This window comes from Lissotriton vulgaris, chromosome 4_1, assembly GCF_964263255.1.
Source record: "Lissotriton vulgaris chromosome 4_1, aLisVul1.2, whole genome shotgun sequence".
NCBI lineage: Eukaryota > Metazoa > Chordata > Amphibia > Caudata > Salamandridae > Lissotriton > Lissotriton vulgaris.
This window is the reverse complement of record NC_141691.1, coordinates 91703147-91730018: the sequence shown is the minus strand read 5'-3', so window position 1 is coordinate 91730018 and position 26872 is coordinate 91703147.

Sequence of the window (26872 nt, the reverse complement as noted above, 5' to 3'; positions counted from 1 at the left end):
AAGGATGCAAGCTGTAGGCTTGGTGCAAAACCCATTCAGATGATACACCTGGTAAGTGGAGTGACAATTGTCTTTGGTCCTTGGTGAAAACAACAGTGGGAGTTTTCAGAGAGGTGTTGGGTAGGTGAGAGATGAGCAAACACGAGCACATTGTTGGGTGTCTGTGGTGCAAGGGACTATAGATTCTTACTGAAAGCAAATCCATTAAACAGAAATTGGATCATAGCTAGGGAATTTATTTTTAATTCACCTCAATATTATGCCAAAGTGCAGACTGTTTTTAACATTTAAACTGCTATGTTTGAAATACTTCCAGGAAGGAACTGACTGGAATCAAAGAAGAAAGGGAAATTTGCCAGCTGCATCATTGCAGAGTTTACTGAAAACCTAACAGGGGGCACGGAGAGATGTGTCTTCAGCTGTGGCTTGGATCTCTCGGAATAGAAGCCTCTTGCTATCCTCTAAAGGAATAGTAATCCAGATCCTGTCAGCAGAGCTTGTTTGTTTCTGAGAAACCTCTCTCCTGTGGCTGTAAAGTGAGTAAGGTCTACTAACAATGAAGGGTGTAGCCTCCCTGTGAATAAACAAAATGAACCCGTTTCAGCTAAACATTGTTCTTGCCTGTGGTCATGGACCTTCTGCTCCTGCCCAGGCAGGAGGGCAAAAGAGTGCATGTGTGGTCAAAGAAGATTGATGCAACTGCAGAGAAATCCCACAAACCACTGGAAGTGGATTTTTTGCTTTGAACTTAACCTGGAGCAGGTCCAGTTCTAGTGGGTGGCCAGGCCCACAAAAACATGACCATTGGCCCTCCCAGTGACGGGTAGAAGGCAAATAGAAAAGCCACACTCTAAATCAAAAAGCTCATCCGAGCCTTGCATTTCTTCCTCCTATTTATTTCACCTGTTCCAGGTGTTACGCGGTTGGGTTAGGGTCTCTGTTTCGCAGGAATCCCACTCAAGCGTCTTCTTTTAGATAGATGGGCTTTCTTCTCGCCCACTTGTCCGGGTACACTATGGGCGGGCCGAGGGGAGCAAATTCTTTCCTTCTGCTCCAGAGCAGTTGTTTTCTTCCATCCTGCTGCGTGAATCTCTCTTGTCCTATTCAGCGCTGGAGAAAAGAAGTTTATCCAACTATAGCTGCACCTTTCCTGACCCGCACAGCTGCTGCTTTATCAGATAGCGCTCTGAGGCAGAGTTCGACATTAACGTTCAAAGCAAGTAGGGGAATGCTGCGGGAGTGTCTGGCCCTTTGTTCATGTTCCTAGAACCTGCAAAAGCCCTTCCTTGACACATACTTCCTGTATGCCTCATGTTAAATCGTTGTTTTCATTATTTTCATGGCCTTTCTATTTTTGTTTACGTCGCAGTCGGTTCATTATGGCAACTGTTGAACATATTTTAAAGTGTGTATAATTAAATTTACTGTTATATTTAAGGTTTTAAGTAAGAAGGGGACACTATGGGTCATATGTACTATGGGTCACAGGTTCACTTATTGTTCATATTCTTTGGAAAGAAGGACTGCACAAATTAGTGGCAGTTGGTGATATTTGAAAGTGGTGAGGCGTAAAACGTGAGTAAAATTTTAATGTAGCAAGCAAGCTTAATGGACAAACATGGGGTTCTCCTGCTGAGAAAAAGTGTAAAACAGAATTGCAAATAGTGCATTTTGAAGCTGATGAATATAAAGAGTAAGCAATATTCATAAAGAAGCAGGACCATGTAGTCTTGAAATGTTAAACACATTAAAAACTGCCCCATATCTTGCTATACTAATATATGCTACAGTTACTGTAATGTGTAAATTGCACAGGGTGACAACTCCAAGCCCTTAAAGTGGATGCTTGCCCACTGGCTTGCACTGCATGCAGCATCGACTATGGAAGAAAATAACCTAACCATTCTTCGGAAAGCACCCACAGCTCATGGCTGAAATCAGTTATATAGAAATATGCGCAGGCAGGTCTTTAAGTGGGATGAAAAAAAGTGGGTGCTCTCTAAAAGGAACTTGTAAAATACATTTCTGTCATTCCCATAGTATGCCATTGACCATAGTTTTGGTTTCTCTCTGAGATGTTATTGCGTCTAAATATATAACACAACAACTGACATATATCTCAGTCTAAAACCTGTCCATACTATTGACTTTGTCAATGGTTGTTAGCTGTTTCAGATAAATGAGTAACAGCAATGATTTGTTATAAATTATTAACATTGGAAATGTTTTAGTTCTGAAATTGTGAAACAAGGAATTAAGTCATATTGAGGCCTACTGGACGCAGTTTTGGTCTTTAGTTATGTGTGCTTCTTTATGTTAGAAATGTATGCCGTGTTTCAAAAGCACATCTCACCTATCTGCATATCTTAAACCTCACTTCTTTCCTCTTCAGCACCCTCTCCCCCCCCCAAAACCACTTCCTTGCAACTTGTTAGTAATGGGTTTTCTGGTTGGCAGATGTAAATACATTGTCCAAACAGGAACCACAATCCTGGTCAGGGTAAGTCAGATTCACACTCTAAATTAACCTAACTGCACCCTCTGGCCGCTTGGCACAAAACAGTCAGACTTAACTTTAGAGGAAATGTGTAAAGTATTTGTGCAACACTTCAAACAATAAAACAGTGAAAAAATCACACAAAAAGGTACCTCACCTGGCCATAAAAATTGGGCTTCATTTAATTTTTTTTTTGTTAAAAAAAAAGAATTTTATTTAATAAAGAAGAGAAAAACAAGGTGTCAATACAAAGTATAAAAATAGCAGAGAATATAAAAACCAGTAGTAATCAGTGGGAGCAATATGATTACAAACAATAAAGAGAAATAATCATGGGCAACAAAGCTAAATGGAGGAGATGTAGTAATTGCGAAAATACAACTATACAAAGATAAATACATACAACTGATAATGAAAGAAAGAAGAAATGCGAAGGGCAGCTAAGGGGGTTTGGAGACCTCTTGCTGGGATGGTGGTGGATGGAATGAACGATTAGCGCATGTTTCAAAGTAAAGTGTGACAGGAAGCCATAAGTCCATACGTTTTGCTACCATGTGAGCAGGAAAAACAAAAGCAGTATCCAGTCTATGATTGTGACAAACATTATACCACCATGCTTTAAGGGGAAATGTTAGAAACATTTTTTCAGTTAATTGTGATCTGCTGAAATGCAACAGCTAACAATAAATCAACGATCTGGATATTAATATCAACAGTTTCCCAACAAGGAGAGAGACTCCCCAAGAAAATGTTAACGTAGGAAAAAGGAATGCTAGTATGACAAATTACATTGATTTGGGCACAAACCTGCAACCAAAAATCATGAACAGATTTACAAAGAAACAACATGTGAAATAAAGTTGCTTGTGGAGAGGAACAGGACCAGCAGACGTGTAGAGTTGAATGGTGTAAAAAGGAGTTGATTGTAAATGAAGAACAAGGACTGTGTCAAGGTCGCCGCTCTAGAGGATTTGCGGATCTTAGTCCGGATTTTATCCCATAGAGCAGGGGTCTTCAAAGTGTGGGGCGCGACCCCCAGGGGGGTCGTGGAGTGATTTAATGGGGGTCGCGCATTCCCGGTCACACTTCTGCCCATCGGACAACAAGGGATTCAGCCCCCCTCCTCCCCCGTAGTGTGTCTCAGCTCGAGCTGCTGTGAGCTCCGCTGGGCTGTGTCTGCAGTCTTATCTCCAGCACAGCCTGGCACGCCAGAGTTTTTCACAGGTCGTTAAAGACCATTTATAGATTTACATATGTGCTGTAAAAGTGTAGGCACTGCCCGCTGAGCTATCTTTTGACTAGTGGCCATTCTGAAATGCTGCTTTAGAGCCCGACCTTCCCAAAGTTCCTTAATGGAAAACCTGAACTGCATATCGGCAAAAAAAAACACAACCAAGTTGAAGATGTTTTTTCCTCTCGAAGATGCATGATTAGAATGCAAGACATTACACCACTTAATATATAATATTTACATTATAATTATCAGGCAGAGACTAAGGGTTTATGCCACAATGGATGAGTTTTTGCCATATGTTAAGCTAATAGCCCTTTATCTACTGTGGGCATTCAGAATAAGTGGGGGGGGGGGGGTTGGGGAGGGGGGCTGGCGGAGCAGGCTATAGTGTAGCCCTTCGTGGTCAATGGATATTGCGCGCCTGGAGCTGTGGGTCCCGTGACACGTCCCCCGCCCCCAGCAGGGAGGCACAGAGATGCCCTCCCATGATCGGGAAAGAAGGAATAAGACGCAGAGAGATACTGCCCCCCCCCCTCCCCCCGCATGAGAGAGGCACAGAAAAGGTGGGTGAATGAATGATGGGTGGATGGATGGATGTGTGAAAAGGTGGGTGGATGAATGATGAATGGATGGATGAAAGGGTGGACGGATGGATGAAAGGGTGGATGGATGAAAGGATGGATGTATGGAAGGATGAAAGGGTAGAAGGATGAAGGATATATGGATGGATAAAAGGTTGCATGGATGAATGATGGATGGATGGATGGATGTGTGAAAAGATGGGTGGATGAATGATGGGTGAATGGATGGATGAAAGGGTGGATGGATGAAGGATGGATGTATGGATGGAAGGATGAAAGGGTGGATGGGTGAAGGATAGATGGATGAAGGATAGATGTATGGATGTAAGGATGAAAGGGTGGACGGATGAAGGATGAATGGATGGATGAAAGGGTGGATGAATGGATAGATGGATAAAAGGTTGCATGGATGAATGATGGATGGATGTGTGAAAAGGTGGGTGGATGAAAGATGGGTGGGTGGATGGAAGGGTGGATGGGTAAAGGATGGATGTATGGATGGAAAGATGAAAGGGTGGATGGATGAAGGATGGATGGATGGATGGAAGAATGAAAGGATGGATGGATGTGTGAAAGTGTGGGTGGATGAATGAAAGTGTGGGTGGATGAATGATGGATGGATGTGATGAGGTCTAACAGGCGCATTTATGGTTGACAAAAGATGATGATGAGGAGTACCAGTTTCTAGAAACATTTGTCGGAAGGGGGTCCTTACCCCTAAAAAGGTTTTACAAGGGGGTCTCGGCATCAAAAAGTTTGAAGACCTCTGCCATAGAGGAATGGGCCAAGACGTGGCAAAGTCATGTTCCCAGTGTTCCTCCACTTTCAATCAATCAATCAATCATGGGCATTTGTATAGCGCGCTACTCACCCTGAGGGTCTCAAGGCGCTGGGGGGGAGGGGTCCGTTACTGCTCGAAGAGGTGGATCGGGAGGGAGTTCCATGTCTTGGCTGCGAGGTAGGAGAAGGATCTTCCCCCGGCGGTGGCTTTGCGGATGCGTGGTACAGCGGCGAGGGCGAGGCTGGACGATCGTAGCTGGCAGGTGGGCGAGTAGAAGGTCAGGCGGTTGTTGAGGTACTTGGGGCCCAGATCGTGGGGGGACTTGTGTGCGTGGGTGAGGAGTCTGAACGTGATCCTCTTGCTGATGGGGAGCCAGTGCAGGTATCTCAGGTGGCCGGAGATGTGGCTGTGTCGGGGGATGTCCAGGACGAGTCGTGCGGAGGCGTTCTGGATGCGCTGAAGTCTTTTCTGAAGTTTGGCTGTGGTTCCGGCGTAGAGGGTGTCTCCGTAGTCCAGCAGGCTGGTGATGAGTGCCTGGGTGATCGTCTTCCTGGTTTCGGTGGGGATCCATCGGAAGATCTTGCGGAGCATGCGCAGGGTGTTGAAGCATGATGATGAGACGGCGTTGACTTGTCTGGTCATCAAGGGGGAGGAGTCCAGGATGAAGCCCAGGTTGCGTGCGTGGTCCGTTGGTTTGGGAGTGGTGCCCAGGGCAGGGGGCCACCAGGAGTCGTCCCAGGCGGAGAGCGATGATCCCAGGATGAGGATTTCCGTCTTGTATGAGTTCAGTTTCAGGCGGCTGTTCTTCATCCATTCGGCAACGTCTTTCATCCCTTCGTGTTGGCTGGGCCTGGCGGTGGCGGGGTCGTTGGTGAGGGAGAGGATCAGCTGGGTGTCGTCGGCGTAGGAGATGATGTTGAGGTTGTGTTTGCGTGCAAGGGCTGCGAGAGGGCTCATGTAGACGTTGAAGAGGGTTGGGCTGAGTGATGATCCTTGTGGTATGCCGCAGATGACTTCGGTGGTCTCGGATCTGAATGGGGGGAGGCGGACTCTCTGGGTTTTTCCGGCAAAGAACAAGATGATCCACTCCAGTGCCTTCTCTTGGATTCCAATGGTGTTGAGGCGCTGTACTAGGGTGCAGTGGCAGACAGTGTTGAACGCTGCAGAGAGGTCCAGGAGGATGAGGGCCGCTGTTTCCCCATTGTCGAGCAGGGATCTGATGTCGTCAGTGGCTGCGATGAGGGCGGTCTTGGTGCTGTGATTGCCTCGGAGACCGGACTGCGGGGGGTCGAGAGATCCGTTCGTCTCGAGGAAGGCTGCAAGCTGTCTGTTGATGGTCTTCTCGATGACTTTGGCAGGAAAAGGGAGGAGCGAGATGGGGCGGTAGTTCTTGAGGTCGGTGGGGTCCGCTGTTGGTTTCTTCAGGAGGGCGCTGAGCTCGGCGTGCTTTCAGATCTCTGGGAAGGTGGCGGTGTTGAAGGAGGTGTTGATGATGTCCCGGAGTTGGGGTGCGATGATGGAGTTGGCCTTTGTTGAAGACGTGGTGGGGGCAGGGGTCGGTTGGTGATCCGGAGAGGATGGTGTTCATCGTGCGGGTCGTGTCTTCGGTGCTGACCGGGGTCCAGGCGCAGATGGTGGTGGTGGGGGGCGTTGGTTCGGTGGTTTAGTGCGTGGTTGGTGCGCCGAAGCTGTTGTGAATATCGGCGATCTTGCGGTGGAAGAACGAGGCGAGTGAGTCGCAGAGATCTTGCGAGGGACTGATGTTGTTGTTTCCGGCGCTGGGGTTGGAGAACTCTTTGACGATGCTGAAGAGTTCCTTGCTGTTGTGGGCGTTGTTGTCCAGTCGTTCTTTGAACGCTGTCTTCTTGGTGGTGCGGATCAGCTGGTGGTGTTTGCGGGTGGCGTGCTTGAGGGCCGTCATGTTGTCTGTGGTCTTGTTGTGGCGCCAGGCTTTCTCGAGGGTGCGGCAGTTCTTCTTGGAGATCTTGAGTTCGTCGGTGAACCAGGGGGCTTTCTTGCTGCCGGGTCTGCTGAGAGGGTTCTTCAGTGGTGCGAGGTCATCTGCGCAGTTGGTGAGCCACTGTGTGAGGTTGTTGGCTGCTTCGTTGGGGTCCGTTGTGCTGGCGGGAGGGTTCTGGCGGAGGGAGGTGGCGAGCTGCTCGGCGGTGATCTTGCTCCAGCTCCTGGGAGGAATCTGTTGCGGGTGGTGGTGGGTCGCGGTTCTTCTGAAGCTGAAGTGGATGCAGCTGTGGTCAGTCCAATGGAGTCCGGTGGAGTGGCTGAAGGAGCTGTGTTTGCTGGAGGAGAAGACGGGGTCAAGCGTGTGGCTGGCGTAGTGGGTGGGGGTGTTCACCAGTTGCTTGAGTCCGAGGTTAGCGAGGTTGTCCAGCAGGGTGGTGGTGTTGCTGTCCTTGTTGTTCTCCAGGTGGAAGTTGAGGTCCCCTAGGAGGATGTAGTCAGCGGAGGGGAGGGCGTGCGGGCTGATGAAGTCGGCGATGTCTTCGCTGAATTGGGTGCCTGGTCCCGGGGGTCTGTAGATGAGGGTGCCTCTGAGGGTGGTCTTGGGGTCGGTGTGTATCTGGAATTGGAGGTGTTCGGCGGTGGTGAAGGCATTGTCGGGGTTGGTCGTGATGCCGATAGTGTTCTTGTGTACGATGGCGATGCCTCCACCAGTCTGGTTGACGCGGTCCTTCCGGGGGATCTTGTATACGTCCGGGATGGCTATGGCGATGTCAGGCGCTGAGGAGGCGTTCATCCAGGTTTCTGTGAGGAAGGCGACGTCTGGTGATGTTGTGTCGAGCAGGTTCCAGAGTTTGACGGCGTGTCTGTGGACAGAGCGGGTGTTGAGCAGGATGCACTTGAGGTGGTTGCTGCTGGTGCTCGGCTTGTCGGGTGCGGTGCAGGTCCGGAGGCAGGTGAATTCGCAGGCTTGGCAGGTGAAGGATCCGTGGGTGCGTTTCAGGGTGGCTCGGTAGCAGGCAGGGGTTCGGCCGGCGTTGAGTGCCTTGAGGGTGGCGGTGTCGTAGGTTTCCCTTGGGTCTAATGGAATCCTTAGTATGGAGGTTTTTGTAAATAGAGGAGGCTTTGGGAAGGATATGCAAAAAGGAGTGTAGTTGTGAAGTGGGTGTGCGGGAAGTAGGAGAAGTAGGTGTTTGTAAAAGTCGGGTGTAAGTTACCATTACTGTCTCTTTAAGTAGGAGATATTTATGGGCAAAAGAAGCAGGAAGATCATAGGTGGAGCGGAGAGTTAGGAAAGGTATGAAAGTAGAGTGTGAAAATAATTGGGAGACCCAGATTAACCCCTTTTGCCTCCATGACTTCCAATAAAAGGGTTTGTTACGAATCAAGATGGATATGTTGTGCTAAATAGTGGAAGAAAGGAAATCAGCAACTGTCATAGGAGGAGAAGGTAAAGAAGATAAGAGTAGTTTAGTAGTGAATTTTTGAATGGGAGTAGAAATAGAGGAAGGTTTTCGTGAAAAGGAAAGATACTCAGCAAAAGAGAAAGGGGAAAGAAAGTGGCGCTCAGCTTTAGCCCACAAAGGACAAGGAGAGGTCGGGTCCTGTAACCAAAAGGAAGCCTGTCGTAACAAAAATGCTTTATGATAAATTGGGAAATACGGGAAATTGACTCCGCCCTCTGACTTGGGGCGTATAAGCCTAGCAAGGGACATTCTGGGCTTTTTGTTTTTCCAGAGAAAGGATATCAGGACTGAGTTGATCTTCCTGAAAAACTTGGAAGGGATGGGTACTGGGATATTAGAAATAGTGTAGAGAATAATAGGAGATAACATCCTCTTGATGGTGTCAAGGCGGCCCCACCAAAATAAGTAAAGGGGATGCCATCTAGTCGCCAATGCCGATACTTTTTGAATACACTTATTTAAACAAAGGGAAACTGTGTCTGAAATGGAGAGGGTAACATGTAAGCCAAGGTATTTGATGTGTGACGAGCTCCATGTAAAGTTCGAGGCACTAAAATCAGGCTTGAAAGTAGACTTCGTCAAGGGTAGAATCTCACATTTATCATTATTAAGCTTATAGCCAGATATTCGGGAATAATCTCTCACTTCATCAAGGAAAGCGAGAATGGATTCAATGGGATTAGATATAAAAAGTAGAATATCATTGGCATATGCCGCAAGCTTGACGAGGGAATTCAGGGTTTGGAAGGCGTGAACATTGGGGTTTTGACAGAGCTTGGATAGAAAAGGCTCTAAAGCCAAGTTAAAAAGAAAGGGGGACAGGGGACATCCCTGACGGACACCTCTGCCTAGATCAGGAGGAGACCAAGCCATTAGCGCATACTGCTGCACACGGGTTAGAATACAATAAAGAAATCAAGAAATGAATTTGGGACCAAAACCAAACCATTTAAGGGTATGGAAAAGATAGGACCATTCAACCCTATCAAATGCTTTCTCAGCATCTAGGGCGATCACTGCCAGAGATTAGGGCAAGAGTTGGGATTTGGAGAGGACATTAAACAAAAGTCTAGTATTATCAATAATAAATCGACCCTTGATGAAGCCAGATTGTTCCTCCCCCAATAGCTCCGGGAGTAAATGGTCTAGACGTGCTGCAAGTCACTTAGCGAATATTTTATAGTGGATATTGACCAGAGAAATTGGCCTGTAATTTTTGCAAAGCTTAATATCTTTTCCCTCCTTGGGTATAAGGCAGATGTGGGCATCAGAAAAGGAACCTGAGGAGGCACCCAAGGCAACAAATGTATCTATGAGAGAGTGTAATTTTGGGATGAGTAACTTTGAAAAATGAAGGAAAAATTCAACGGTGAGACCATCTGGTCTGGGGGCTTTGTCTTTTTTGAGGAATTGGAGTGCTGTGAGTAATTCTTGCTGAGAAATATCTAATTCTTAGTGAGAGAGATCAAGAGGGAAATGGTCAGGTTTGTGTATGGTAGAGAAGAAATGGTCTAAGGATTGGGCGGAAGGCTGAGTTTCAGAAGAGTAAAGGGTTTTGTAGAAAAGGGAAAATTCAGTAAGAATATCAGCGTCTTTGTGTTAAGGACCGAATAGGTATCATAGATGGAGTCAATATTCAATTTGTTATGCTTGACTTTCAGATAAATGGCTAAAATGTTCCCTGCTTTGTTTCTGCCCCCATAAAACTTTGCACTTGATTTCAATAGATACAGGGAGGCATCCTCTGTAGATTTCTTGTTGAACTTCATTTTGGCATCGACAAGGGCTGTTAAACTGTCTTGTGAGTGTGAAGTAAAATAGGCGTGATCCAATCTCTTAATGTCTTGGAGCAGATCCCCAGTGAATTTGCGAGCAATTTTCTGTTTTTTTGCCACGTATCCAATTATAAAATCTCGTGCGGCAGCTTTGAAAGTATCCCAAATGGTGTGCTTGGGGATGGAAGGGGTATCATTAAACAGAAAAAATTCATCAAAAAATTCAGTAAAGGAGGCAGTAAATTTTGGGATGTAAGAGAAGGGCATTATTAAAACGCCACTTCTTAGGCCCAACAGGTTTAGGGAGTATGTCGAGATTATTTAAGACAGGGGCATGATCTGAAAGTAAAATTGGACCAATTTCCGCATGAGTAAGAGTTTGGGCAATATTGTGGGTAACAAAAATACAATCAATCCGAGATTGGGAATGATGGCAAGGGGAGTAAAAAGTGAATTCTCTCGCCGTTGGATTGCAAAGGCGCCATGCATCAATGAGTTTATGTTGGGATATGGCTTGAGCAAAAAGTTTGTGAGATTTATTCGGGACATATGAAGCTGTAGAGTTTCTGTCAAGGTAGGGATCAAGGGGTTGGTTACAATCACCTGCCGAGATGAAGTTATCATCAACAAATCGAGTAATATGTTGAGATAGCACATGCCAAAAGGTAGGGTCACCGCCTGTGGGGGCATAAATGCTGAGAAGAGAAATGGGAACACCTCTAAGAGACAGTTTAACATGTATCCATCGCCCATCAGCATCTGATTCCTGAGTGATCAAGGAGTGGGAGAGGGATTTGCGGCATAGAATAGCAACTCTGTTGCGTTTATCATCTCCTTGGGAATAATAAACCTCACCCTCCCAGCCCCTCTTGAGTTTTGCAGATTCTGCATCAGATAGATGGGTTTCTTGCAGACATGCAACATCAACATTTAGCCTGGATAGATGAGATAAAATTCTTTGACGCTTGATTGGAAAATTACTGCCCTTAACATTCCATGTAACTATTTTCAATGACACAAGATATAAAGCAAAAAAAGGTAAACATAGGGAACAAATTTAGAGAGAAAGCCCATGAGAGAAAACAAACGAAGGAGAAGAAAGTGAGCATAAATGACAGAAACGAAGAAAAAAGAAAATAGGAAGAAAGAGATAAGTTCAAGAAAAAAGAAGAGGAAGAAATAGTAAGTGAAAAAGAAAAGAGAAGTGAGAAGAGGCAAGTATATGCTACGAAATGAAATGGAAAGTAGAGACGTAAAAAGGAAGATACAAGCTCGATTAAAGCAAAACATAATAATGTCCATGAATCGATGAGAGAAGAGAATACGAAGAAATGAAGCAATGAAAGAAAAGGCAAGAAAAAGAAGATAAGAATAGAGGAGAAAGGAATAAGCAGAAGAATAGATGGGGAAGACAGGGAGTACCAGAAAAAAGCGTACAAAATCAGAAAAGTAGGGTAAATAGTCGAAAAGATTCAAGGACAAAAAATGAAAGAAGAAGAAATAAAGAAGTAGAAGCCAATGGAAAAGAAGTGACACCTTCAAACGGGAAAAAAAAGGGGAGGAGGCCGGGAGAGAGGAAACGAGGGAAAAAACAGACATGTTAAACAAGAAGGGAAAATGTACTTACAAGGAGGTTTGGTGAGGGAGCACAACCAGGAAGAAGATCAAACGTGAAAGAAGGGGGGGGTAGAACCAACTGGAGGAGGCAGGGCGTCCAGGGCCAGCGAGCCGCCCAGCCGGGGGAACAATACAGAACGCGGAGTATAAGCTGTGAAAACACGAGGAGAACATTAGGAAAATGAGTCAGTACAAATGAACGGCATCAAGGAGAAGAAAAAGGAAAATAAAAAGAAATAAAAATAGGCACAAGAGCATACAGGAGCATGAAGTACAACTGTTAAACTTGAGGAACGAATAGAAGAAGCCAAACAAGGAAAAACATCAACAAGTTAGAAAAGTCATGGAGGAAAAGAAGAAGAGGGACCAGAAAGGTCCATTTCAGCAGCGCGGCAGGAGTTCAGAAAGCTCTGGAGTTGGACAGGATCCTCGTAGGTTGTAGTTTTAATATTGTAGGTAACCTTGAAGAGGCATGGGAGGAAGAGTCCATATCTGGCACCGATGGAGCGAAGATCAGATCTCATGTCCAGGAAAGCCTTGCGATGATTAGCCGTGGTTCTAGCGTAGTCTTGCGCAAAAAACAGGGAGGAGGCCTACCAGGTAGAGCGAGGGAACGCTCTGGCCGCTGAAAGGACTTTTAAGAAATCGGTGTACTCTAGAAAATACATGATGACGCCTCTCGGTCTCGATGAAGTAGAAGTAGGAGACGAAGCCCGGCCAAGTCTGTGGGCCTGCTGAATGCTGAGTACAGTGTCCTCTGGCATGCGCAAAAGTTTAGGTAAAAAAGACTTGAAAAAAGGAATGGGATTGTTCCCCTCGCAGCCCTCCACCAGGCCGTAGATGCGCAAATTATTGCGTCTATTACGATTTTCAAGGTCCTCCACCTGTTTCTGAAGAGAGGAAATCTGCGAGTGCATGTGAGAAATCTTAGTAGCCGACTCCTGAAGAGAAGAAACACTGTGTTCTACTGATGTGACTCCTGCGTCCATTTGTGACCAATTGTCAGTCAGAACCTGTAGCTTGGCATTGGTTTCCTCCATAAAAGGGCAAAGTGCCCTTATCTCCTCCAACAACAGTTCCATGGATATGATGGTGGCAGTGTTAGTCGGCGAAGGAGGATCCTTTTTCAGTCTTTTAGTGGTGCCTTTCCCCGAAGTCTGCGCGGGATGCTCCAGTGTAGGATGTGAAGAGGAGACAAAAGGTGCTTGAGAAGCTTCTAATTGAGCTAATGCTGAGAACACCTTAGAGTTTTTAATAAAGACGTGCTTCGAAGCCTTATGAACGCGTGAACTTGCCCATGGAATTACAGCACCACTAAGAAAAGCACCAAACACCACACTTGAAGAACCTTTACAATCTTCAAAATATGTAGACTGCAGTAGGAGGTAAGAAAAAACAAAAATAGTCTCTCATAGAGTGAGGACAACTGTTAGAAACAATTACCACAAGCGATGTATTCAGGAGACAGAAGAGTGAATCCACAAAATGGCCGCCATAACTCGAAAGCTGAGGAAAATAGAGACAACATCCGTGAGAAAAACGGGGAAAAAATAGGTGGCAGGCAATGAAAATCAGTTCATGGTGAGTAATGGCCCATTGTGTGAAGAGATAGAAGCGCTGAACATTGAAAAAAGTGCCAAAAACAAGGAAATTCTGCTCGTTAAAAAATGGCAATAAAGCACAGTCGCGGCCTTCAGGAAGCTGTGACCAGAGAGTCTGAGGATGAAAAAGCGGCTAAACAGGCTGCAAAAGGCTGTAGAAGCAACTCACAGCATCCTCTAAGAATTCCAACGAGGAAATCCTCTGTGCAGAAGTCCGAAATCGAACGCGAACTGCCTGAACCCTCCGGCAGAAACGGAGCGCTCACACCGGCGCCGCCATCCTCACCGGGCGCTAAAAAATGACAAGAATCCAATACGCTGAACCGGAAGTTATGATTTTTAAAATAATATCTTTAAATATAGTGCTTAAAAGAATGAAGTGCCAACCGGCGCTATATGTTCTTGCTAGACTGGGTCAAACCCAAAACTTCAGGCTGACTGTCATGGAGTGCGGACTGGGTACAGCGACCTTCCCTGGCTTGCTGACACAGCAGCTTGGTTCGCGGTTGCATCGAGGACGAGATGTGTGCAGCAAAGAAGGTGTTGTGACGGCATCGATCCTTAGGATGTAGGAGATGCTCCAGCTCTGAGCCATGCAAAGTAGGAAAAATGTTGGGAATGGAGGCAATGCGCACGTTGTCAGGGAATCAATGTCCTTAATCTGTGCAGCAGCACTGATGCGTTGGCGTCGATGGAGATTCGCCAGTTCTGAGGAGCGCATCGCCGCAGATGCATGGATTTCTGCTGGAGCAACACTTTATACCCACTTCCAAGGGCCCAGGACAGCAGAGTCCAGGTGCTGTGAAAGGAAGTCTTTAATGCCCATGACATTTGATAACAAGAGTCTAGCTGGCAAGCCCATGGAGTCACTCTGGGTGCAAGTGTTGCAGGTCCCGTCCATCTCACCCAGACAAGGAGAGCAGCAGGAAACAGGTAGGTTAGCACAGCAGAAAAGCAGTTCTTCCAGAGCATCAGTCCAGCAGAGGGGCAGTCCTCCTGCAACACAGCAGTCCTTCTTCCTGGCAGAATATCTACAGGTCCAGAAGTGTACTGAGTTGGTAGGGTCAGAGGTCCAATTTTTATACCTGGAGGTGCCTTTGAAGTGGGGAAGACAGCTTTGAAGTGCACAGAGATCCTCTCTTCCTGCCCTGGCTCCAGACTCACTACAGGAGATTAAGCAGTCCTTTGTGTGGGGACAGGAGACAGTCTGTTCAGGCTTAAGTGTGATGCTGTGCCCAGCTCATCCCTCTCATCCTGCCCAGGATGACCCATCAGGATGTGGATGGCCTATCAGTCACACCAACGCTCCCTTTGTAAGTAGCCGTATAGCAGGAATGCACACGACTCAGCTGACCCCCACCCCAGTCTTATATTGGAGACAGGCAGCAGGCATACAGGATCAAGAGCAGAAATAGGCAAACTTTCTAACAGTGTCACTTTTAAAATTGTAATGATAAATTCAACTTCACCATGTAAGAGGATTAATCATCACAATTCCAGAGGTACTGAACACGATAGCTCTTCCTCCTTCCAATTGGGAATTACAATGTTAACCTATAGGAGGAGCAGGTCTCACAGTACTAAACATTTAATTTGGGATTGCTTCACTGACAAGACATAGAGAAATTAAAAGTACATGCTACCTTTTAATTTCACAGTACCCTGTCATGAGGGCTACCTAGGCCCTACCTTAGTGGTGACTTATATCTAATAAAAGGGGAGGTTGAGGCTTGGTAAGGGGTTTTAAGTACCAAGTAGATATGGCAGTGAAAGTTACACACCCAGCGTCTGAAGTGGCTGGCCTGACTGAGACATGTTTAAAGGGCTTCTTAAGGGGTGGAACAATGAGTGATGCAGGCCCACTAATAGCATGTAATTTACATGGCCTGGGCACATGTAGTGCACTATACAAGTCATTTCCAAGTAAAGCAAATATGAAAATTGTGGATAAGTCAATCAAACCATGTTTAGGACACCTTAACAGTGGTAAAGTCCCAAGAGTCCTAAAAGCAGGCAAAACGTTTGGGTGAGACCAGCCTAAGGCTGACAGGTCTTACATATCTCCCTCACTTCCTCAACCCCAAATATACACTGCACGCACACACATTCAAGCACTTCATTTTCTTATACTTTGGCCTGTCAATGTTATGACATCTGTGTACCCCGTCACATGCATTTACGCAGAATGTTTTTTAATGTAACTGGACTACATGATCATGGTTATGTTCACTCTCCAGAAAGACCATCCCACTGGCAGGCACTTTGCCTTGCCTTCAGCCACAGTGCCAGAGACCTCAATCCAAGCTCCTCATAACACCTTGCACGACTCAAAGTATACACTATACAAGAGTAAAAAGATGCACAATAAAAATACAAAAACACAGCATGATGGAATAGCTAACACTCTTGGGAAATGCAAGATTTAGTAAAATGTGAAATGAAAGCGTAACTGAATCACTGGCATGCATTACCTTAACATTTTTAACATTCTTTATTCAGAAATAAATCCATGTTTTTGCCATTAATGTTAAGGGCAAGATGAGTGGCCAGTTTTAATGCTATAGAGCATGTGATTGTCTTTACTATAAGCACGTATTTTTCATTTTACCCTTGACTTTGGTATTTGGATCAACTTCGCAAGGGGACAAAAACCCTGCTTATCTTTTGGATCCCTTTCAAAGGGGAACAAATACAGCAGCTCCACTTCTAAAGGGACCAGCGACTCTCAGCCAGGGCCCAGGGTGTAAAAGTGGGGTAGGTTATTAAGACCAGGGGTCTCACACAATATTCATAATACAAGATTAGCATTATAACACTTCACATTACCGAAGACAAGGCACCAAAATCACACATGCTTGCATCCAACCCAACCGTGTGATGAATGGGAATGGGTGGGATCTATGCCTGTGAATGACAGACATCTGGCCTCATGCGGGGATGCACACTACGACTCCTAAAACAGTGATGCTGATAGTGTCACCGGCCTACAGTGGATACCACCATAGACTACAATGGCAATGAAGGCTTTAGAAGGGTAAGTCCTGCGACATGCATCACATTGCAGAAAGGTGATTTTCTGTCTGGCTTCTGTCTCATGCTTCAGAGCAATGCGGGACAGGCAGAGTGGGACAGACAGCCCATACTCAAATACATCGATTTGTTTAGAGATACAATCTTATCTCTAAATTATTGGATCTATTTTGTTTTTTTTTAGGTAAACGTGTAGGAACTTCAGAGGGGCGCAGTCCCAGAGACCCAATGGAGAAACCCCCCCTCGATGCAAACACCAGATTTAATAAGATTAGTAAACCGGGGATTGCATCAAAATGGTGCACCTTCCCAACAGAGGCGTAACGAGGAGAAATATCTTTATTTCTCCTTGTTATTATCTCTTTCTACGTGTGCTGCATTCTGTCAGAGATGGACAACTGTTTGCATGAAAAGTGCACCTGCAGGATTAGGAGAGGTGCAGCTTTGTTCCTGAGTGTAATTAGTTTTTGCTGTCAATAATACTGCTTTGTATTCCTTACTCAAGGCTCTCTAATGGTCTGTGATGGAATCCCTAGCACAGCATTCTTCATACATCATTTGACAGAAAGACAAGGACACCAGCAAGCAGAATACAAAGAAAAGAGAGACTAGACGCAAAACCTCCAGTTTTAGAACAGCTACCTGTGCTTTCTGCATATCAAAGCTCACAGAAGCACAGCACCCACACCTCAAGCACTAAGGTGATGGCCCCTCATGTATCATGCGGACCATATTCACAGATGTCGCTTCATGTGCACAGAACACCCAAACAAGTAAAAGCACTTATGTCCTACCTATGAAGGTCATGCTGTGATGTGGTGCCAACTGTTGAATTGGTCAACTGTCAAAAAGGAAAACGTAATACATTTAAACAAATTAAAAAAAGAACGTTTAAATATCATTTTATGAGAGTAAGCAATGCTCCATGGGATACTCTCTGGTCTTAATACATATTTTGTTAAACATTCTCAAAGGGGAGGGGTCCCATTTGTAAATGGTTACACTACCTTTTAGTAGTCAGTTTAAAAATTATTTTTGTAGAACTGTAATTCGGACACAAGAAGGCAGTGGCGTCACTAGGGGGGTGCGGGGGGTGCGGACCGCACCGGGTGACACCCTCACATGGGGGTGAGTGACACCATGCTGCTCCCCGGCGCTGTAGACTTACTACAGCAGCTGGCTCCGTCAGATAGTTAACAGTTAAATCTGTCTCTCCTCTCAGAGTCCATGAGGTGCTACAATGTTGCAATCTGCTGCGACGGACCGACGCACCCCGGGCCCTCGGCGCGGTTGTCAATCACTGAAGACTTCCTGCCCTTGGCTCAACAGAGCAGAGGCGAGGAGAGATTATTGGATGTTGGGACCTCAATTCCGGTTGCCTCCAGAACACAGGAAGTCATTAGAAGTGGCGGGGAACTGGAGAGAGGCAGAGAGTCAAGCTTCTGCTGCCTCGGGGCCTAGGGTGCGTTTAAAAATGTAATTATTACCTCGGCGCCCCACACCTGTCCATGACTGACTCTCAGCATGGGCCGCCCGCGCATCAGGCAGTGTAAACATCGATATTGCAGCAGTGGGAGACTGGAGACCCCCCTGCAGCTCAGTGACGTGATTCCGAGACGAGCGAATGAGAGATAGAAGTAAGTAATGGCCAGGTCTAAGCGGCGCTATTACTAGTAGAACCTTGAAGTGTGTCGTTTCCTCCACTCTGCCTTAATGCACTTAGCAGATGAAAGTATGTGGACAGTGAGGATACGGGCCTCCTTTGTAGTGTACGCACCTCAAGCTGCCTAAGCAATGACCCCACTGCCCCTGAGACCATTAGAGCCCTTTCAAAGGGTCCACTTGCACTTGGCCCGTGTACGCATCTTTGCAGTGTCTCGCACTTAGCCCTGCGGGTAGTGGAACACCCTCAAAGTGCCCACGTGACTAGGTACTCGGCAGGGCCTTTTATGATACAACCCCATGTGCAGGATGGCGTTATCTATAAGCTCCACAGCTCCTTCCTTAACACCAGAGCCCTTTCTTGGTCCCTCCAGACAAGTTCTGCAGACACACCCATCTTGGTCCGTGTATGCCGAGGGCAGAGAGAGAAATGGAGCTAGAGGGAGTAAGACAGAGAAAGAGAGAGAGCTAGAGTGAGAAAGACAGAGAGAGAGGGAGCTAGAGGGAGTAAGACAGAGAGGGAGACAGAGGGAGCTAGAGGCAGTAAGACAGAGAGAGAGGGAGCTAGAGAGAGGGAGATAGAGGGAGTAAGATAGAGAGAAAGGGAGCTGGCGGAAGCAAGACAGAGAGAGAGGGAGCTAGAGGGAATAAGAGAGAGGGAGCTAGAGGGAGCAAGACAGAGAAAGAGGGAGCTAGAGGGAGTAAGACAGAGAGAGGGAGCTAGAGGGAGTAAGACAGAGAGAGGGAGCTAGAGGGAGTAAGACAGAGAGAGAGGCAGAAAGAGGGAGCTAGAGGGAGTAAGACAGAGCGAGAGAGAAGGAGCTAGACAGAGGGAGAGGGAGCTAGAGGGAGTAAGACAGAGAGAAAGGGAGCTAGACAGAGCAAGACAGAGAGAGGTAGCTAGAGGGAGCAAGACAGAGGGAGCTAGAGGGAGTAAGAGAGAGGGAGAGGGAGCTAGAGGGAGTAAGACAGAGAGAAAGGGAGCTAGAGGGAGTAAGACAGAGAGAGAGGGAGACAGAGGGAGCTAGAGGGAGGGAGAAGGAGACTGAGGGAGTAAGAGAGAGAGAGGGAGCAAGACAGAGTGAGAGGGAGCTAGAGGGAGTAAGACAGAGAGAGAGAGCTAGAGGGAGCTAGAGCGAGCAAGACAGAGAGAGAGGGAGCTAGAGGGAGTTAGAGAGAGAGAGGGAGCTAGAGGGAGCAAGACAGAGAGGGAGCTAGAGGGACTAAGACGGAGAGAGAGGGAGCTAGAGGGAGTAAGACAGAGAGAGAGGGAGCTAGATGGAGCAAGACAGAGAGAGGTAGCTAGAGGGAGCAAGACAGAGAGGGAGCTAGAGGGAGTAAGAGAGAGGGAGCTAGAGGGAGTAAGACAGAGAGAGAGGGAGCTAAGGGAGTAAGACAGAGAGAGAGGGAGCTAGAGGGAGTAAGACAGAGAGGGAGACAGAGAGAGCTAGAGGGAGTAAGACAGGGAGAGAGGGAGCTAGACAGAGAGAGGGAGCTAGAGGGATTAAGATAGAGAGAGAGAGGGAGCTAGAGGGAGCAAGACAGAGGGAGAGGGAGCTAGAGGGAGTAAGAGAGAGATAGAGGGAGCTAGAGAGAGCTAGACAGAGAGGAAGCTAGAGGGAGTAAGCCAGAGAGAGAGGGAGGTAGAGGGAGTAAGACAGAGAGAGAGGGAGTAAGACAGAGAGGAAGACAGAGGGAGCTAGAGGGAGCAAGACAGAGAGAGAGGGAGCTAGACAGAGAGAGGGAGTAAGAGAGAGAGAGGGAGCAAGCCAGAGTGAAAGGGAGCTAGATGGAGGAAGACAGAGAGAGAGAGCTAGAGGGAGCAAAACAGAGAGAGGGGGCTAGAGGGAGTAAGAGAGAGAAGGAGCTAGAGGGAGTAAGAGAGAGGGGGCTAGAGGGAGTAAGACAGAGAGAGGAAGTTAGAGGGAGTAAGACAGAGAGAGGGAGCAAGACAGAGAGAGAGGGAGCTAGAGGGAGTAAAACAGAGAGAGGGAGCTAGAGGGAGCAAGACAGAGAGAGAGGGAGCTAGAGGGAGTAAAAGAGAGAGAAGGAGCTAGAGGGAGTAAGAGAGAGAGAGCAGGAGCTAGAGGGAGTAAGACAGAGAGAGGGAGCTAGAAGCAGCAAGAGGGGGAGAGAGGGAGCTAGAGGGGGCAAGACAGAGAGGGAGCTAGAGGGAGTAAGACAGAGGGAGAGGGAGCTAGAGGGAGTAAGACAGAGAGAGAGGGAGCTAGATGGAGCAAGACAGAGAGAGGGAGCTAGAGCGAGCAAGACAGAGAGGGAGCTAGAGGGAGTAAGAGAGAGAGAGGGAGCTAGAGGGAGCAAGACAGAGAGAGGGAGCTAGAGGGAGCAAGACAGAGAGAGGGAGCTAGAGGGACTAAGACGGAGAGAGAGGGAGCTAGAGGGAGTAAGACAGAGAGAGAGGGAGCTAGACAGAGCAAGACAGAGAGAGGTAGCTAGAGGGAGCAAGACAGAGGGAGCTAGAGGGAGTAAGAGAGAGGGAGCTAGAGGGAGTAAGACAGAGAGAGAGGGAGCTAGAGGGAGTGAGACAGAGCGAGAGGGAGCTAGAGGGAGTAAGACAGAGAGAGAGAGGGAGACAGGGAGCTAGAGGGAGTAAAACAGAGAGATGGAGCTAGAATGAGCAAGACAGAGAGAGGGAGCTAGAGGGAGTAAGACAGAGGGAGAGTGAGCTAGAGGGAGTAAGACAGAGAGAGAGGGGGCTAGAGGGAGTAAGACAGAGAGAGAGGGAGACAGAGGGAGCTAGAGGGAGTAAAACAGAGAGGGAGCTAGAGGGAGCAAGACAGAGGGAGCGAGAGGGAGTAAGAGAGAGGGAGCTAGAGGGAGTAAGACAGAAAGAGAGTGAGACAGAGGGAGCTAGAGGGAGCAAGAGAGAGGGAGAAGGAGACTGAGGGAGTAAGAGAGAGAGAGGGAGCAAGAAAGAGTGAGAGGGAGCTAGAGGGAGTAAGACAGAGAGAGAGAGCTAGAGGGAGCTAGAGCGAGCAAGACAGAGAGAGAGGGAGCTAGAGGGAGTAAGAGAGAGAGAGGGAGCTAGAGGGAGCAAGACAGAGAGGGAGCTAGAGGGACTAAGACGGAGAGAGAGGGAGCTAGAGGGAGTAAGACAGAGAGAGAGGGAGCTAGATGGAGCAAGACAGAGAGAGGTAGCTAGAGGGAGCAAGACAGAGAGGGAGCTAGAGGGAGTAAGAGAGAGGGAGCTAGAGGGAGTAAGACAGAGAGAGAGGGAGCTAAGGGAGTAAGGCAGAGAGAGAGGGAGCTAGAGGGAGTAAGACAGAGAGGGAGACAGAGAGAGCTAGAGGGAGTAAGACAGGAGAGAGGGAGCTAGACAGAGAGAGGGAGCTAGAGGGATTAAGATAGAGAGAGAGAGGGAGCTAGAGGGAGCAAGACAGAGGGAGAGGGAGCTAGAGGGAGTAAGAGAGAGATAGAGGGAGCTAGAGAGAGCTAGACAGAGAGAGGGAGCTAGAGGGAGTAAGCCAGAGAGAGAGGGAGGTAGAGGGAGTAAGACAGAGAGAGAGGGAGTAAGACAGAGAGGAAGACAGAGGGAGCTAGAGGGAGCAAGACAGAGAGAGAGGGAGCTAGACAGAGAGAGGGAGTAAGAGAGAGAGAGGGAGCAAGCCAGAGTGAAAGGGAGCTAGAGGGAGGAAGACAGAGAGAGAGAGCTAGAGGGAGCAAAACAGAGAGAGGGGGCTAGAGGGAGTAAGAGAGAGAGAAGGAGCTAGAGGGAGTAAGAGAGAGGGGGCTAGAGGGAGTAAGACAGAGAGAGGAAGTTAGAGGGAGTAAGACAGAGAGAGGGAGCTAGAGGGAGCAAGACAGAGAGAGAGAGGGAGCTAGAGGGAGTAAAACAGAGAGAGGGAGCTAGAAGGAGCAAGACAGAGAGAGAGGGAGCTAGAGGGAGTAAAAGAGAGAGAAGGAGCTAGAGGGAGTAAGAGAGAGAGAGCAGGAGCTAGAGGGAGTAAGACAGAGAGAGGGAGCTAGAAGCAGCAAGAGGGGGAGAGAGGGAGCTAGAGGGGGCAAGACAGAGAGGGAGCTAGAGGGAGTAAGACAGAGGGAGAGGGAGCTAGAGGGAGTAAGACAGAGAGAGAGAGAGGGAGCTAGAGGGAGTAAGACCGAGAGGGAGCTAGAGAGGGAGCTAGACAGAGAGAGGGAGCTAGAGGGAGTAAGACAGAGAGAGAGGGAGACAGAGGGAGCTAGAGAGGGAGCTAGAGGGAGCTAGACAGAGAGAGGGAGCTAGAGGGAGTAAGACCGTACCTAGCGCCGTACATTTCCGACAGAGGTGGTCCATGCGGTAAGTTGTGAGGGGGTGACACCATGAGTTACCCGCACCGGGTGACACCAACCCCAGTGACGCCACTGCAAGAAGGAACAAGAATGCTAGAGAGTTTTTGTTTGATTCACCTCGATATAAAGACCAAGTGCTGACTGTTTTTAACAATTATACTTCTGTGTTTGAGATACTTCCAGGAAGGAACTGACTGGAACCAAAGAAGAAAGGAAAATTTGCTGCTGCGTCATTGAAGAGTTTCCTGAAAACCTAACAGAGGGCAAGGAGAGATGTGTCTTCAGCTGTGGCTTGGAAGCCTCTTGGACTAGAAGCCTCTTGCTAGCCTCTAAAGGAATATTGTTCCAGATCCTGCCAGCAGAGCTAGTTTGTTTCTGTTGAATATCTCTCCTGTGGCTGTAGAGTGAATACGGCCCTGTAACACAAAAGGGTGTGACCTCTCTGTGAAAAAATAGTGAACTAGTGTCAGCTGAAAATCTTTCTTGCCTGTTGTCACAAACCTTCTCCTGGGCAGTGCAAAGGATTTTGTGGTCAAAGAAGATTGATGCTACTGCAGAGAAATCCCACAAACCACTGGAAGTGGATACTTTGCTTTGAACTTAACGTGGAGCAGGCCCAGTTCTAGTGGGTGGGCCAGAACCACCCAAACATGACCCTTGGTGCTCCCAGTAATGGGATGAAGGCCAATGGAAAATAAACACTTTAAATAAATATTTTCATCTGAACGTTGAATTTGTTCCTCCTATTTACCTCTTCCAATAGTAGTGTGATTGGGCCAGGGTCTCTGTCTCGCTGGAATCCCAATCATGCATCTCCTTTTAGGTAGGTGGGCTTTGTTCTAGCCCACTTCTGCAGGTACAAGAGGGGCATGGAGAGGGGAACAAATCCTCTCCTTCGGCACCTGCCTTCCTGCTACATGGATCTCGCCTTCACTATTCAGCGCTGGAGAAAATAAGTGTATTCCACCTCAGGCTCGTGGCCAGCTGTGAGATAAGGAGCACAAGAGAGGAATGGTAGAAAAGTGGATAATCGGGGCTGGAAGGGAGTGCGGTGCTGAGTCCAAGGTCAGGTGAAGTTGTAACAGGGAGAATTATTTCCAAAGGCTGGCACAGAGGGAGCCCATGACTTGTCGCTTGCCTAATATTCCAAACTCAGAAAGCTCCTCTTCCCATCAAAAGGACATTACATGGATAAAAACGTTTTTAAAGTGCTAATATCACTAAGCCTTGGAAAGTTCAGGAGAGGCAAAGGAGAACTTTGAGGCAGTGCTGGCTAGACACAAGGGTCCAGCACTAGAGGTGGGTGAACCAACAAATTAACAGGAAGAGTCTGGATTGGGTTGAGCCAAGTGTTTGGCTTGATTCAAAGAGCCTGGCAACGAGCAGAGTCCTGAAAAAGTTTGCATTGTAAACTGTACAACATACATCATGTAAAACCAAGACAAAATCTCTTCAACATCAAAAAAGTGCATTACATCACTGCATTGAGAGCCATTTATTAAAAGCGACAGTTATTTAAAATCAAGAGGAACATTCTTGCCCGCCTACCCCCCTGCACAAACCTTTTAGTGAACTACAAGGCAGGTCAATTTTCATATACACCCTATTTGTGACTTCGATTCTTAGTGCAGGTGAAGCACTATTATAGAAGACTAAATCAAACAGAAAAGGGTTTTTTAGAGTGCACATCCTGAACACATGTATTTGATGGAGCCCTCTTGTATTATAATGAAAAAAATTCGGCTTGGGAAAATAAATATTTGGCTAGGCTTCACACAATTTAGTCAAGCAGGGAAGCCAGGATTGATCCCAGTTTGTTTAGTTTCACATTGGGCAATTAAACTACTAGATGGGTATCTCATTCTTCTGCTTCGCATGAAGGATTAATGCTTTGTTTTTCATAGTAAGTGAATGATATTGCGCCCTCGGCAGCAGGCAGAAGCCAAATGAAAGCTCATATTGTTTTGGGATTGAGGGTCTAAGAGGACCTTGACTTGAACCAAGTGAGGCATCTGGCTGAAGCCCTCAGTGGCTCGCCCACCCCTCTATCCAGCTCCTATTGGAGATGGCCCTGGGCCTTCAGAAGTAGGTCTCTATTGGTACCAGGCCCTTGGAGTCCCACACACCCCGTTGAGGGGAAATGCCCAAAGAGGCATATGGGCAGTCTGCCCCTGGCACCACATACAGGAGTAGGGAGGCAGCCCTTATTTCATCTAGTCAGGAATCCACTGAGTTCCAGAGCAGGCCAGCAAAGAGCTGGCATTAGTGTGTATCAACTCTCTGTGGGCACCCATATGGGTGCTGCCATATTCCATGTTCTAGACAGTCAACTGGAAACTCTGGGTAAAGAGGACGAATGTGCAAAAGTACTACTTCAGATGGTTGCGATGGAGATAACTGTAAGAAAACATATACGCCTGTTGGTAAGAGCCTTCCAGCATTGCAAGATCATTAAAGAGTGCAACACAAACACAGAACAGCACTAACTGGTAATATCACATTATAGAACCTGCTGTCTGGCAACATGCAAAAAATATGACAAAGGTCAGAGCATACATTCCTGTGAAGCTGTTGCAGAGGCCTAGGACTATGTCCCTCTGCCCTTCAATTACATACACGTCTGCATGGGGGTTCTGAGTGTATTTTAGCCTGTGCATGATGTGCACAGTAATATACTGTAGGATGTGGCACGGATTATACTATTGAGATGGTGGCAGTGCATGACTCATTGGATGAGCAGCAGGAGGGAATCATAAATATCTCTTTGATTTTCCCAGTGCCCCTTTCCCTTGATCAGCAATCCCCTGCACGCGGAGTTGCAGTTTTCTTAAGAAGAAGGGCTGCTGACCGCTTAAGAGTCCAGCTACTCACACACTCCTAACGTTTTAGTTTGCTGAGGAAAGTATACAACATGTGCCCTTCACCCGGGCTTGGTACTCTGGGAAAGCGGTTGTCTAAGAGAGAGGATCCTAGTAGACCATAAAATGCTGCTACAATGTTCAAACGGAATGTATTAGCATGCTAAAGGCTGATACTTTCTTCTTCCATCTGTACCTTCATTTCCGATTCTCTCCTTTGCTGCTCTGCCTAGATGTAGTGCCCCAACTAGCCATCTATGCCCGGCATCAGTGCTCACATACTCATTCCATTTTTTTTTCTCTTGTCCCCTTTGAAACAATATGCGAGGGTTAGGTAGTTTATTTTGTCCCACCAAAATGGATTTGGCATATCACACAGAGGATGTGGCTTATGCCTAGAGGTGAGGGGGTAGTGTAAGCCCTACCCATCCTAGATGAGGTCCCTTCATTCCACTTTCTGTCCATCTATCTCTCCTTTTTTAACCCTTTCACGCATCTATTCATCTATGTACGGTTTCATGCTTCCATCCTTTCATCTTTGCTTCCATTCTTCCTTTACCATTCTGTGTATCACCCCTTTCATCATTACACTCTTCCATACATTGTTCCATTCGCCCATCCAGCCATTTATCCATTATTTTTCCATCCATGTTAAAATCCAGTTTGCGACATCAACATTATCGGCGCCATCTTGTCCCTTTTCAGGCTGGTATGTGCGCGTAAGTAGCAGCCATTTTGAATGCCATGGCCTCTCTGCCCACTGCCGATAGCCAGCGCGTCTCTCTCTCCCTCTGAACCTCGCAAACATCCCCCCCTGCACGCTGACAGCCCCCGCTCTCCCATGCCTGGGCCATAAACCTCCCTTTCAGCGCGACCCTGCCTCGGATTCACATCCCGTACCCAGCCAACACCTCCCTCCATCCCTTTCATGATCATGCATCCTTTTGATGAACCCCCCTTTCCTCTGTGCCCGATTGTCCTGCTCGTTCCCATGCCGCCACCTGGCCCTGCGGATGCAGTTTATTGCCCCCATACAGTAGGAAGCTTCTCTCTTCAAAGGATCTACAACTGATCAAAAGCCCCCACCCCATGAGATCCGATCAACCACACACATTCCGGGAACCGGCGGAATGTCCAGCTGCGCAATAGTCATCACCTACTGAGATCGAGGTGGGGACTTCTACTGTAACTGTGTGTGGGAACGGGTTTGGAGCGGGGATTCCGAGGATGTCTTTCCGTACTTCAAAGTGTTTGCAGGAATGTGTCACTGTAATAAAGATCATAAATCTGTGTATAAGAGGCCAGGCCTCAGAGATGCGGTTAGAGCACCTCGAGAAGATACCCTGTTGTCTAATTTGATGTGTTCTGCTCCGTCGGAATAAACTCCTGTTTCCTGCCTTCCAGTCTCCAGCGCCTGCCTCTTTGTTTGATAATTTCGAGTGGTATGAGAGGCGGTTAGCGCCGGGCAATACTTAAAGGTTCTTGGTCGACATCGGCCCTACCTTTTAACATCCATACTTC